The 13,800-nt window shown below is 44.6% G+C and overlaps 3 pseudogenes; 1 reads left to right on the top strand and 2 right to left on the bottom strand.

The window, feature by feature from the left end:
- Positions 1–3,359: 3,359 nt before the first annotated feature.
- On the bottom strand, positions 3,360–4,848 carry LOC136850984 (NADH-ubiquinone oxidoreductase chain 5-like; annotated as a pseudogene).
- LOC136850983 (NADH-ubiquinone oxidoreductase chain 4-like) lies at positions 4,809–6,370 on the bottom strand (annotated as a pseudogene).
- Positions 6,371–11,992: 5,622 nt separating this feature from the next.
- On the top strand, positions 11,993–13,097 carry LOC136851146 (cytochrome b-like; annotated as a pseudogene).
- Positions 13,098–13,800: the final 703 nt, after the last annotated feature.

Below are 13,800 nucleotides of genomic sequence, written 5' to 3'. Positions count from 1 at the left end.
TCATCAAGGCTACCATTAGGGGGAAGACGACCTAACTTGCGGCAACAGTTAAGCAACATTGTTACTTGGTAACATTATTGGTGGCAGCTTGATGAACCACTAAGCTTGGAAAAGAGACTGGTGACATGAGTTTCAGGTTATGTAGGGCGCGTTCCAGTAGTCTATGAAGAGGTAAGATGGTAGCTTTGATTACTGACTGAAGTAGTTTCGATCGCCTCGGGTAGGAGACGCGGCAGCAAGGCAGTTGTTGTTGCCTTGGTGTGAAAAGTGGATGTGTTAGTGAGTGAAATAAGCTTGGATGTGGATTGTTTCTTTACAGATTGGGAAATTGCTTAAAAGCACTTGTACAGCATAGATTTTGGGGAACACTGTGGGGGGATATTTTGGATAAGTGTTCTCTTTGTGCTGGTTGTATAGTGGAATTAGGGGGGAACAAATCGGTTCATGTGTTCGTTTTTGATGAGGGAAGCATTTGCTCACTGTTGTGTAGGAACAGGGGTGACGACGAGCTGTGACGTCATAGGGTGGGTGTTACTGTAGCTATCTCACTGTTTTCCCGTTTTCTACGAGGCCGGTTTCTTTGTGTGGAGGGGGACTGAAGTGTTTCTCATTCATCGTTCCCTTTGGCGCTTAGAATTTTTCTTTTTTGTTTTTTATGGATCACATCTGTGGTTAGGGATTCCATTCTTCGTATTTGGCATTAGTAATTTGTTTCTTTGGGTTTAATGGTTCCCATTTGCATTGGTGGTGGGAGTTTGCTGAATTTTAATTTTTTTTTTTTATGAAGTTGAGATCTGGACACGTTTTTGGCAACTGGAGGGTCTGCAGGTGGATGCTGTACATGTGTTGGTGAGTAAGAAGTGTTATAAAGGGGTTTCGGCAGATGATGTGGTGCTTGGTCCTGGTATGGTTGCTATGGTGAAAGTTCGAGTGAAAGTAGTGCATAAATCCAGACAGATGTGTGTGGATGAGTGTAGCGAGAAGCTGAAGGGTTTAGTGTGTACGGGTTCTGTAAACAATGTATCAGGGTCAGGGAATACATGGGTGGAATTGCTAAACTGTAATGATTTGGTTTGCAGTTATCAGAAGGGTACTTATGCAATTGACTTTGTTGACTGGGTCGATGAAGATAATTCAGTGTCTATTGCTGGGGATTTTTGTAGTTTTTCAGGAGCATATTTACAGACTAGGAGGCAGGTTTTAGGGATCATTTAGCCAATGCTGATTATAAAGAATATGTTGGCGGTGTAGAAGACGTTCTGGCCGAGTTTGCGGACATAGTCACACTCAAAGGGGATAAGTTAGGATTAACAAATGTGTTAGAACACAAGGTTCACTTGGAGGACAAGACTGAACCTATTTTTGTTCCTTCATATAGAATTCCTTTTAAGAGTAGAGAACAGGTAGAGGAAGCAGTTAATAAGTGGGAGGAAGAAGTCATTGTTAGGCCCAGTTTCTCACCTTTTAACTTTCCGTTGTTGGCAGTGCCTAAGAAGGATGGTTCAGTCCAAGTTTGTTTGGACTTTAGGAAGTTGAACAAGAAAACCATTCCTGATCGCTACTCTTAGGAGTGTTTGACAGATTTATTTGTTGGCTTGGGGGCAAGAATATTTATTCCACAACTGATCTGATGCAAGGGTATTTGCAAGTACTGCTTAGCGAGGAGAGTCGGGAGTACATGACTTTCTCTTTGCCGAAGGGACATTATGAGTTTGCTCGGATGTCGTTTGGTTTATCAGGCAGTCCGATGACATTTACTAGGCTAATGAATACTGTTTTGCACGGCTTGTTAGGGAAATCCATTTATTTGTATATGGATGATATTTTAGTTGCCACTGATTCAGTAAAAGAACATTTAGAAGTTCTTAGGAGGTTTTTAGGAGGTTTAGGTTAGCAGGTTTGAAGATAAAGTTAGCTAAGTGTAATTTTTTCAAGAGGCATATCATTTTTAAAGTGGGTGTTAGAGTGAATGATGATAAGGTTATGGCAATTGTAGATTTTGCTACTCCCAAGAATAAGAAACAGATTCGGTCATTCTTAAGCACGGCTGGATTTTTCCAATGATTTGTTAAGGGTTTTTCTGTTCTAGCAGATCCCTTGACAGATGTCCTGAGGGATGATGTGCAGTTTGTATGAGGAGATGGACAGCAAGTAGCTTTTCAGAAGATTAAGGATGCCTTAGTGAACTTAAAAAGACAGGTTAATGGAAATCTTAAGGGGTAATTCCTGTATTGTACTGAGTATGATAATTTTTTCTTTTTTCTTTTTTTTTGGCTTCCATTCCTTTTTCTTTCCTCTCTCTCTTATTGCTTTTAATGGGTTTTAAATGTGCATAAGTTGTAGGTTTTTTAACTGAGGAGGACGTTAGTCCGTAGAGTTATACAAATCTTTAATTGTCTGAGTTCAGTTTTTGCTCGTATGTGTTGCAATACTTACTTAAAATTAAGTGCAAAAGACCATAGGGTCTTATAGATATATGATTTTTTATTCTTCTCTGTCTCGTTTCGAGACTTAGTAACATATACGTTCTTTCTTATGTCTTTTTTTTTTTTTTTGCAGATGCTGAATTTCGTCTGCTCATGACTTTAGGGGTCGTGGCATGGGCTAAGTTCGTAGTGAGGCTAGGGCCAGGTGTTATTATAGAAGAAGACTATGATGTCTGGTTGTCTTCTGATGCAATACCTTTGAGTATAGAATTTGAAGACTTAGGTTCGGCAAGGTTTGAACTTGAAACATCCCAGGGTTAAATTCCGTCTTTACTCCTAGTTTTTATAGTGTAATTAACACGCTACATTTTCATTGTAGAGCTAAAGGTACACATCCTTTTTAAAATACCTAAGGACAAACCTACCTCCTCTACAGCTTCATTGTAATGCTCAAAACATTAAGCTTCTTAAATTTAAATAATTAACAACAATCCTACTAATCAAACTAATAAAATCACTAGATAAGTTTTAATTTTATTTTCTTGAATAGCCTGAAGGTAACCATAAGATTTTATTAAAGTTCTATAAATACCCTGACCACCGTAATATTCAGACCAACCCCCATCCCCCACGTGAGAATAAATAGAGCCACCTCTGGAAACTTTTTGTCTGGAGTCAATGGTAGACAACTAGGGCATAAATCACATATACCCAGAAAATACAACCACAGGATATAATCTTAAAGATTTAAGCTTGTCATTTTCTACTATTAAATTGAACGCATACCCTACAAACCCACCGACCAGCCTAACAGCCAAAGCAAGCAATTTTACAAATCATTGTAGGAGATGGAAAAATAAGCCAAGAAACAGTCGTCCCACCCACTACAGCTCCCACTCTCAATCCAAGCATAGGCCAAGTCATTAAAATCACTCACTGAAAAATAGAGCTGTTATAATCACCATTAAACTTGTAATACACCAAGCAAAATCTTTAACAGACAGTAAGACCAGTGGCTAAAGCTAACAACCCAAAACAAACCTCATTAAAGGGTTAAAGAGAGCCACCTCTAAAGTCAAATCTTTAGAATAAAGCCATTAAAAAAGGGGAACCCACAAAGAGCTAAATTAGCTAAGTTAATGGGCATCACCTAATAGGTATAAAATTAACTAACCCCTATCATACGAATATCTTGATAATCCCCAACTCTGTGGATGATAGGCCCAGTACATATAAACAAAAGAGCCTTAAACAAAGCATGAGTCAATAAATGAAAGAAAAGCCAAAGTGGGCCACCTAGTCTTAAAATAGTAATTATAACACCCAGTTGCTTTAAAGTAGAAAGAGCAATAATTTTTTTTAAATCAGTCTGAAAATTAGCCCCCAACCTGGCCATAAATATAGTTAAACATCCCAGCAACAACAGTAAGGTGCAAAAGAAGATATTAATCTCGGCCTGAATCGAATTAAAAGATAAACCCCTGCAGTAATTAGAGTAGAAGAATGAACCAGAGCAGAAACAGGGGTAGGAGCTGCCATCACAGCAGGAAGCCAAGCAGAAAATGGAATCTGAGCTCTCTTAGTCATGGCCGCCAACACAACTAAAAAAATGACTTACCTATTGGCAATACACTCTTCTCCAACATAAAAATAAAAATTTCAGCCCCCCAAACTCAATATCAAAGAAATACTAAGTAAAATAGCTACATCGCCCACTCGATTAGACAAAGCTGTTAACATACCAGCCCCAGGAGATTTTTCATTTTGGTAATAAATAACCAAAGCGTAAGACACTAAACCCAGGCCATCTCACACCAACAAAGTTCTAATCATGTTAGGGCTAATAATCAACAAAAGCATAGAAAGAACAAACCCTAAAACCAGATATATAAAACGCCCAGTATTGTAATCCGCAGACATATAACCACCTCTATAGAATAAAACCATAAAAGAAATAAAACAAATGAAAGACATAAACATCACTGGCATCCTGTCAATAATCAAAGCTATTTCAATGCTAGCTCTATTAATTCTAATGAGCTCCCAGTCTAAAAAATAACAACAACCAGAAAAAAGCAAGTTTAAAGAGGTAACCAGACTAATAAGAGACACAATCAATAAAAATACTATACTTCTTAAATTTATCTTATTATTCCACAACACTGCCTAAAATAAAAAAAATTATATCTTTGGATCCACAAACCAACATTTTATTTAAACTATTTAAGCTATTAACAAACCAAAATCGAACCCTTCAGCACTAAAACATTCAAGGGTAACCAATGAAGCATTAAAACTAAATATTCTCGAGCTTTACCCGAGCAACAAGAAAACAAAGCCCTAAAATATTTCCCATGCTGGCAAAAAGAAAACATATAAAATCTATAAGCAGCCCTCAAAAAAAGAAAGTAAAGCAGCTGGAACCATCACCAACGATGCCCAAGAAACAACCCTTAAAATAAGACTGATCTCACCTAATAAATGAATGGTAGAGGGAGCAGCCATATTTTCAACCCTTAATAAAAATCACCACAAAGCCATGGTAGGCATACAATTAAGCAGCCTCTTTCTGACCAATAATCTTCGCCTCCCTAGATGTTCATACACCATATTAGCCAAACAAAACAAACCAGAAGAACAAAGGCCGTGTCCCACCATAACAGCGTCAGACAAGCCCCCACCACCTAGAAACTCTTAGACCACATAAACCAGACCTATATGCGCCACAGAAGAATAAGCAATCAAAGCCTTAATGTCAGTCTGATGTAAACATATAAAACTTACGAAAATACCGCCTAATAACCCAAACCGACACCCACAACCATCTAAAAGCCACAGCTGAATGAATAAAAAGAGGACAGACCTGAACTAGCCCGTACCCACCTAACTTCAATAAAACACCGGCTAAAACCATAGATCCTGCCACTGGTGCCTCTACATGAGCCTTAGGCAGTCACAAATGAACCAGATAGACAGGTAGTTTAACAATAAAAGTTATAACACTACAAATACATCAAACGCACAACAAACTTACCCTGCCCTCAGGAACTAACGACAAACCAAATGTAACTGAACCTGTAAAGTCACCACATCGGCGCCAGGGTAGTGTTTTGGCGGCGCCATTAATTAAGTCTCCGCTGAGCATGTTTTCTTTGGTGACTTCCCATTTTCTTCAAGCTAAATTAGTCACGCCTAAAAACGTGCCAGGTCACGCATTTTTAATCATTTTTACTTTATGCGTGTTTATACAAATGTCACACATTGTGTATCACATGTTTCTTCATTCACAGGCATCAAGACTGTATCCATATTGTAGTTCTGTATGTTTTGTATTGTAATTTGTACTGTTCACTGCATATTATTGTTTATTGTTTTGACCTCAGGTCACAGTCAATTCCATTGTCTCTCGCGGGCGGCGTCAGTCGGCCGCTATATAAACTGCCTGGATCTGTAATAAATAGCAGTAACTTTTACCTGCTCGTTTCTTTGACACCTTACAGTGGTGACCCCCGGAGTATCCCGAGCCATTAGCGGACTGACACGGCAACTTAGTCTTGGCTCCAGGATTTCTCCAAAACGCTCTTAGCGGCCTAAACACGCGCGCTGTAACCGGCGTTTGAGCGTGCGACTCTCGCCGGCGTACCCACCTGCGCGCACTGTAGCGGAACCACACGGCGCACGCGCGCGACGCAATAACGAATTGATACCCCCCCCCAGTAAGGGGGTCAAAGGAGCGAGCATGGACGCGATATCCTCCTTCATGCAGTTAAACGCGGACCCCGCGGACTCGGAGGTTTACCTACCTCCCATCACACCGCGCCGCCCCGCATCGAGGCCCTCCCAGCAACTCCACACCAGCGCCCCGAACACACGGCGGCCGGGCAACACAATCGCGGGCCGCCCTCACCGTAAAGCTGCCGCCCGTTTTGCATTCGGGAACCCATCGATGTGGCTGCGCAGGGTGGAGAGCCACTTCAGAATCGCGGACCTGACGGACGAAATCCTTTCAGGCCGACGCAGTGCTCAACACCCTTCCGGAGGACGGTATAAGAAAACTCATCTCGCGAGTACCAAACACACACCTCACATACAGCACCACAAAAAGTTCCTCCGAAGCTTGCTCCCTGCCCATCGCCGAGCGGGCCGCCCGTGCTATCGACCTTGCCATAAAACCCACGCCACGACCTTAATTCAAGAGACGCTGGAGCATGGTCGTAGATCTCCTGTCACTACCAGACTTGGGTGGCACAAAGAAGCGGCAGGAGATAAGCTTCACACGAAAAATCTGCAGCCGCCAACTCTCCCGGAGGTACGCAACCAGATCGCTCACCCCTACACCATGCCTGTCGAGGACCTCAGAGACGGCGCGCAACATCTCACAGACTCCGTCAAGGCTTCACAGCGGCTAAAACTGGCCACACAGCCGGTCAGCTCCGTCCAGCCTGAAGAGGGCGTGGAGTAGCCCGTCAACGCCATCGCCAACAGACGTCCACCGAACCACAGCAGATGGAGGTCCCCGGGCTTCTGTCGCTACCACAAGTGGTTCGGAAAGGACGCCCGAAACTGCGTGCCGCCCTGCTCATTCGCCCGTTCAAAAAACGGGGTGGCGGTAAGCAGGACAGGCCGCCATGGCAGCCGAAGAACCCAGGGCCTCAAAAACAGTAGGTTTTTCGTCCGCAACACCGTCTCCGGCAGGATGATGCTGGTCGACACACGGGCCTTTAAATCGGTCTTCCCAGCATCCAGAGAGGACCGCAACCAGACACCAGACCCGGCCGCTTCCCTGACGGCCGCCAACGGAACCCCATCCTCTCCTACGGCACCAGGCTCCTGTCGATCTCCATCCTTGGCCAGAGTTACTCTGGGACTTCATCGTCACGGACGAAACCCCACTCCTGGGGGCCGATTTTCTGGCGCACTTCGGCCTGCTTTCGACGTGGCGCAATGCGCCTCCTCGATACCGACTCCTGCCGGTCTCTCCCGTTAACAGCGGGACCCAGACCCACCATCAGCGCCGTCGCCCCCACCAGTATGCACACCTACTGTCGGAGTTCCCTGAGGTATTTAAGCCCAGCTTTGCCAAGTCCCCGGGCCCCAGCCAAGCACGGCATATGCCACCATATAGTGACTAAAGGGCCTCGACAATGCGAATTCCACAGGCTTCCCCCCAGAGCGCCTTCAGGAGGCGAAAAAAAGCATTCAGGAGATGGAGCAGATGGGCATCTGCAGGGAAGCCTCCAGTCCATGGGCCTCCCCTCCACATGGTGCAGAAACCGGACGGCTCCTGGAGACCCTAGCGGCGACTACAGGCGGCTCAACATTGGAACAGAGCCCGACCACTACCCTCTACCCAAGATGCAGGACCTCACGGCCTCCTTTCACGGGGCCAAAATATTCACTAAATTGGACCTTCTTAAATCTTATTTCCAGGTACCTGTTGCGCCAGAGGACATACCAAAGACAGCCATCATCACGCCCTTCGGGTCCCAGTGTTCGCTTTCTCCACCTTGGGCTGAGGAACGCCGGGCCACCTTCCAGCGGCTCATGGACAGCATCCTGGGGACCTAAAGTTCTGCGTCCCACTACGTCGACGACATTCTCATATTTTCCAGGTCTCACAGCGAACACCAGAGACACATCAAAGCAGTCCTCCAGCGCCTCCAAGAGAACGGCCTCGTAGTCCGTTTTCCAAGTGTACCTTCGGCATCCAGAAAGCAGAATTCCTGGGTCACGAGGTGTCTCCGACAGGCGTCCGCCCTCTTACATCGAAAGTAGCAGCTGCAGCCAAGTTCCCGACACCCACCTCCATCAAGGCCGTCCAGGAGTTCCTTGGGATGGTAAACTTCTCAGGCGGTTCATCCCGGGATCGCGCACACCACGGCCCCCTGACGGAAGTCCTAAAAGGCCAACCAAGTCCCTGTCTTGGGGACCCAGCCAGCAGCAGGCCTTTTCCTGACGTGAAGCCGCCCTCGCCAAGGCAACCGCCTTGGCACACCAGGATCCCAAGGCCCCCTCCAGCTGACGACAGACACCAGTAACGTCACCTGCGGTGCTGTTCTGGAGCAAATCATCAACGGTGCCCCCAGCCCATCGCCTTCTTCAGCAAGAAGTTCAGTCCCGCAGAGACCCGCTACAGCACCTTACAGGGAACTCTTTAGCCGATGTACCGCGCAGTTTGGCACAATTCAAGTTCCTCCTAGAGGGGACGCCCTTCACAATCTTCACAGACCACCAGCCACTGGTTCACGCCTTCACGAAGCAAGGGGACGCATGGTCTTCCAGACAGCAGCGCCACCTCTCAGCCATAGCCGAATTTACCTGTTCCGTCAGGTACCTCCCCGGCAAGAAAAATCCCGCTTGCAGACGCCTCCAGAGTCGAAGTTGAACGCAGTGCAGCTTGGTGTAGATTACCAGGACCTTGCCAGAGAACAGGCCGCCATCACATCCCTCAAGTGGGCGGGACGTGACCCTCGCACCCGAAGGCCCCAGCCTGTTCTGTGACATCAGCACAGGTCAGCCCCCGCCCTTTGGTTCCAGCCTCACGCCGCCGCCAGGTATTCGACATAATTCACGGCCTCTCACACCCTCCGGCAGGACCACGGCCAAACTGCTTTCAAAAAAGTTCGTCTGGCACGGGTGCAAGGACGCCACGGCCTGGGCAAAACAGTGCCTGCAGTGCCAGACCAGTAAGGTGGGTCATCATCATTCGCAGTCGGGGTAGGCGAAGTTCCCACAGCCAGGGCGCCGCCGCCACATCCACATCGGCGTCGCCGGGCCCCTTCCCCATCAGGCGGATCCAGATACCTCCTGGACGGTGGTAGACCGTTCGACGAGGTGGCCCGGCCACACCCATGCAAGAAGCCACCGCCAGCACGTGCCGAGGCCCTGCTCTCAGTTGGGTTAGCCGCCAAGGCGTCCCGGACCACATCACAACCGACAGGGGCCCCGATTTCCTTTCCGAGTTGTGGTCTGCCCTGGCTCAACTGCTGGGAACCACGCACCACACCACCACAGCGTACAAACCCAGCGGCCAACGGCCTGGTTGAACGGTTCCACAGGTCCCTAAAGTCATCCTCATGGCCCGCTGCACGCGAAGACTGGAAACATCAGTTGCCGTGGGTCCTCTCGGGTTGAGAACCGCTTCCCAGAGCCGACGGCACCCCATCCGCAGCTGAACAAACCTATGGGGAACCCCTCGTGGTGCCGGGAGAGCTTGTGACGGATGAACGCCACTCCCCATCACTGCAGAGGCTCCTTGACGTGGCCGGCAAGTTCGCCCCTTTGCAGGCGCTCATACATCGGCAAAGCAACCACCTTCATGCCGCCACAGCTGTCATCCGCCACCCACGTCTCGTCAGAGTCGACGCCGTCCGTCCACCACTAACCAAGCCCTACAGGGGACCCTTCCGCGTGCTGGAACGAAACAGCAAGGCGTTCCAGCTGGCACTCCTGGCAAGGACGACTGGGTTTCAATAGACCGGTTAAAGCCCGCCTTCCTGTCGGAGAGTCCCGACAGCGACGCAGCACCCTTTCCGCCCAACCGCACTCCAGCACACACCCCCCGCAGGCACGGCCATCCCAGGAAGGACCGCCCAACCAGCAGCCTCACAGGCGGGAGACCCCCGTTATCTTCAAGGAGCCGGCACCCTTCAGCGTCCCAGCAGATACAGGGGATTAGTCAGACGCGTCCCTCGTCTTAGGGGAGTGGAAAAAAAGTCACAACATCGGCGCCAGGGTAGTGTTTCAAAAAATAGCGCCATTAATTAAGTCTCCGCTGAGCATGTTTTCTTTGGTGACTTCCCATTTTCTTCAAGCTCAATTAGTCACGCCTAAAACGTGCCAGGTCACGCATTTTTAATCATTTTTACTTTATACGTATTTATACAAATGTCACACATTGTGTATCACATGTTTCTTCATTCACAGGCATCAAGACTGTATCCATATTGTAGTTCTGTATGTTTTGTATTGTAATTTGTACTCGTTCACTGCGTATTATTGTTTATTGTTTCGACCTCAGGTCACAGTCAATTCCATTGTCTCTCGGGGTCGTGTCAGTCGGCCAGCTATATAAACTGCCTGGATCTGTAATAAAGTAGCAGTAACTTTTACCTGCTCGTTTCTTTGACACCTTACAAACCACCCCTACTGCATAAGCTCAAAATAGAAATTAGCAAAGGCAAAGAACCAAATAAAGTATAAAATAATATATACACAATTCAGCTTGCAATCGCTCAGGCTGATATCCCCAACCTAAAATTAAAATCACAGTAGGAATCAAAGAACTCTCAAAACAGACGTAAAATATTAAATAGTCAAGACAAGACAATATTAAAACTAAACTCAATAATAAAAAAAAACGTTAACTAATAAAAACACACTATCAAAATCCTTAAATTTTCGACCTTTTGCCTCCTTCTGACAACCAAAGCCATAATTCAAAAACTCAATAAAATCAAAATATATCTAATATAATCCAACCCAAACCCTAATCCTAAACAAGAAAAAGAAAACCCTTTAAGTGAATAAACCCCAAACACGAAACTAGCTAAAAACAAAGACACCTGCACAGCCAGTCACCTATCAACTACCAAAGTTATCAATAAAACTATTGAAATAAACTTTAACATCTTAAAACATTAAGGCTCCCAAAATTATCATTCCCATGCCTACGAACAATAGAAACAAGTAAAGCCAAAGCCCCCTCACTCGTAGTGAGAGTAAGAAAGAACAATACAAAATACAAATCTTCGCCTAAGTGTCCAAAAGCCTGAGCCATAAATCAAAAAATATTCACGATGATAAACTCAAAACTTAATAAAATATTTAACAAATGTTTTCGTTTCCCCACAAAAGCTAACAAACCACAACACAAACAAAACAGTGGGACATAAAATCAAAAACTGAAAATTGCCATTAGTTTCAGTACTTTAAATAAAATAATGGTCTTGTAAACTGTAGATGAATTTACTGTTCTTGAAGCTCAGAAAGAAGAAAATATTCCCATCCTCAGTCCCCAAAACTAATATTTTTACATAAACTACTTTCTGCATCAACACACTACTTCTGTCCTCTCTTATACCAATATCAACTTCAATTTACTTCACACGCATAACACACCCCCTGGCCATAGGACTCATACTAATCCTTCAAACTGTTATAATTTGTGTATCCACAGGGCTGCTATCAAAATTTATATGATTTTCCTACATCCTATTTTTCATTTTCCTAGGGGCAACACTAGCCCTATTCATTCACGTAGCCTCTCTCGCTTCAAATGAGACATTCAAACTCTCAATTAAGATAGTCTCAGCTTTTATTCTACCCATATCTGTAACACTAATTCTACCATTCACTGACGAAATAGTAACACCAACTAAGGATATAACAGAACTCTCATTTCTAAGAAGACTTCAAGACATTCAATCTACACAAATATCACTTAGCCACATGTACAACCCTACTATAGCCACCCTATCAAGCATAATTATCTTATATTTATTACTAACTCTTATTGTTGTAGTCAAACTAAGATCAACCTTCTCTGGGCCCCTCTGAACATGCTAATGACAGCACCTAGACGAAAATCACACCCACTTTTTAAAATCGCTGACAGAGCCCTGGTAGACCTGCCCACTCCAGCCAACATTTCCATTCTCTGAAATTTTGGATTTCTTTTGGGCATATGCGTAATGGTTCAGATCGCAACAAGACTATTTCTACAATGCATTACACAGCAAATGTAGACCTAGCCTTTTCACAAGTAGCCCACATTTGTTGAGACGTAAATTATGGATGACTTCTCCGAACAGTTCAAGCCAATGGTGCCTCATTCTTTTTCATTTGCCTATATTGACACATCGGTCAAGGAATCTACTATGGATCATTCTTATATATACACACACCTGATCAGTGGGAGTAATTATTTTATTCTTAACTATAGCGACAGCCTTCCTGGGATACGTACTACCTTGAGGACAAATATCATTCTGGGGAGCTACCATAATTACCAACTTGATGTCAGCAATCCCATTTGTAGGAAAGACTTAGTACAATGAATCTGAGGGGCGGTTCGCAGTAAGTAACGCAACTTTAACACAATTCCTCACCTTTAATTTTTTATTTCCATTTATTATGGCAGCTGCCTCCACAGTCCACATTCTATTCTTGCATCAAACAGGATCGAACAACCCCCTAGGAATCTCCAGACAAGTAGATAAAGTACCATTCCACCCATATTTCTCATTTAAAGACATTGTAGGATTCGTAGTCACATTGGCTGCCCTAATCATCCTCACACTCCTAGATCCCTATCTACTTGGAGACCCAGATAACTTCATTCCAGCCAACCCACTAGTCGCACCAGCACACATCTAACCAGAATGATATTTTTTATTTGCTTATGCAATCCTGGGATCAATTCCAAATAAACTAAGGAGAGTTATCGTCCTGGTCATATCAGTAGCTATTCTGTTCAATTTACCGTTCACGCACAAAAACAAATTCTGAAGACTAGCTTTCTACCCAGTCAGACAAATGTTATTTTGATCTAAAATTGGAGCCCGACCAGTAGAAGATCCATACATCCTCACAGGACAAATTCTAATGGTCTTATACTTCTTTCTCATCAACCCACTAGCGATGATTGCATGAGATAAGCTTATGGACTGACTATTTATCTTTAGGAAGACAAGTGTTTAGAAAGCACCCAACAAGAGTTCGAATCTCTTAATAGTCTATCCATCATAGAAAGGATTCACAATAGTCTATCCATCATAGAAAGGATTCACAATGAACTACTTCCTATTGCCTATAGTAATCACTATATTAATGGATCCTAGATCCGATGCACTAATCTGCCAAGGCCATCCATTAAAGTTTATCTTATATAAAGACTATCTCAAAAGCTCAATCCATTCGTACTAAAGCTATTTTTAAACTCCTAAAAGGTAGGAACCAACCTGGCTCACACCGGTTTGAACTCAAATCATGTAAAATATTAAAGGTCGAACAGACCCACCAGCTAAACGGCTACACCTAGCTGAAATTTTAATTCAACATCGAGGTCGCAACTACTCTTGTCGATAAGAACTCTCAAAGAAAATCACGCTGTTATCCCTAGAGTATTCTCGTAATCCTCAAAGAAGGATCAAACACTAATCAACACCATAAAATTTTATAGACAGTTACATACTATATCTAGATCTCCCCAACGAAATATAAACCAGGCAAAGCTACTTTTCACCCACATCGCAAATTAAGCCAAACTTACATGAAGTTTTATAGGGTCTTATTGTCCCACTAAATAATTTGAGCCTTTTCACTCAAAAGTTAAATTCAGACATCGCAAAAGAGACAGCTCATCCCTCGTCCA

The sequence above is a fragment of the Macrobrachium rosenbergii genome, chromosome 23, assembly GCF_040412425.1.
Source record: "Macrobrachium rosenbergii isolate ZJJX-2024 chromosome 23, ASM4041242v1, whole genome shotgun sequence".
NCBI classification, from domain to species: Eukaryota; Metazoa; Arthropoda; class Malacostraca; order Decapoda; family Palaemonidae; genus Macrobrachium; species Macrobrachium rosenbergii.
The sequence above is the reverse complement of the archived record's forward strand: the minus strand, read 5'-3'. Positions and strand labels throughout refer to the sequence as shown.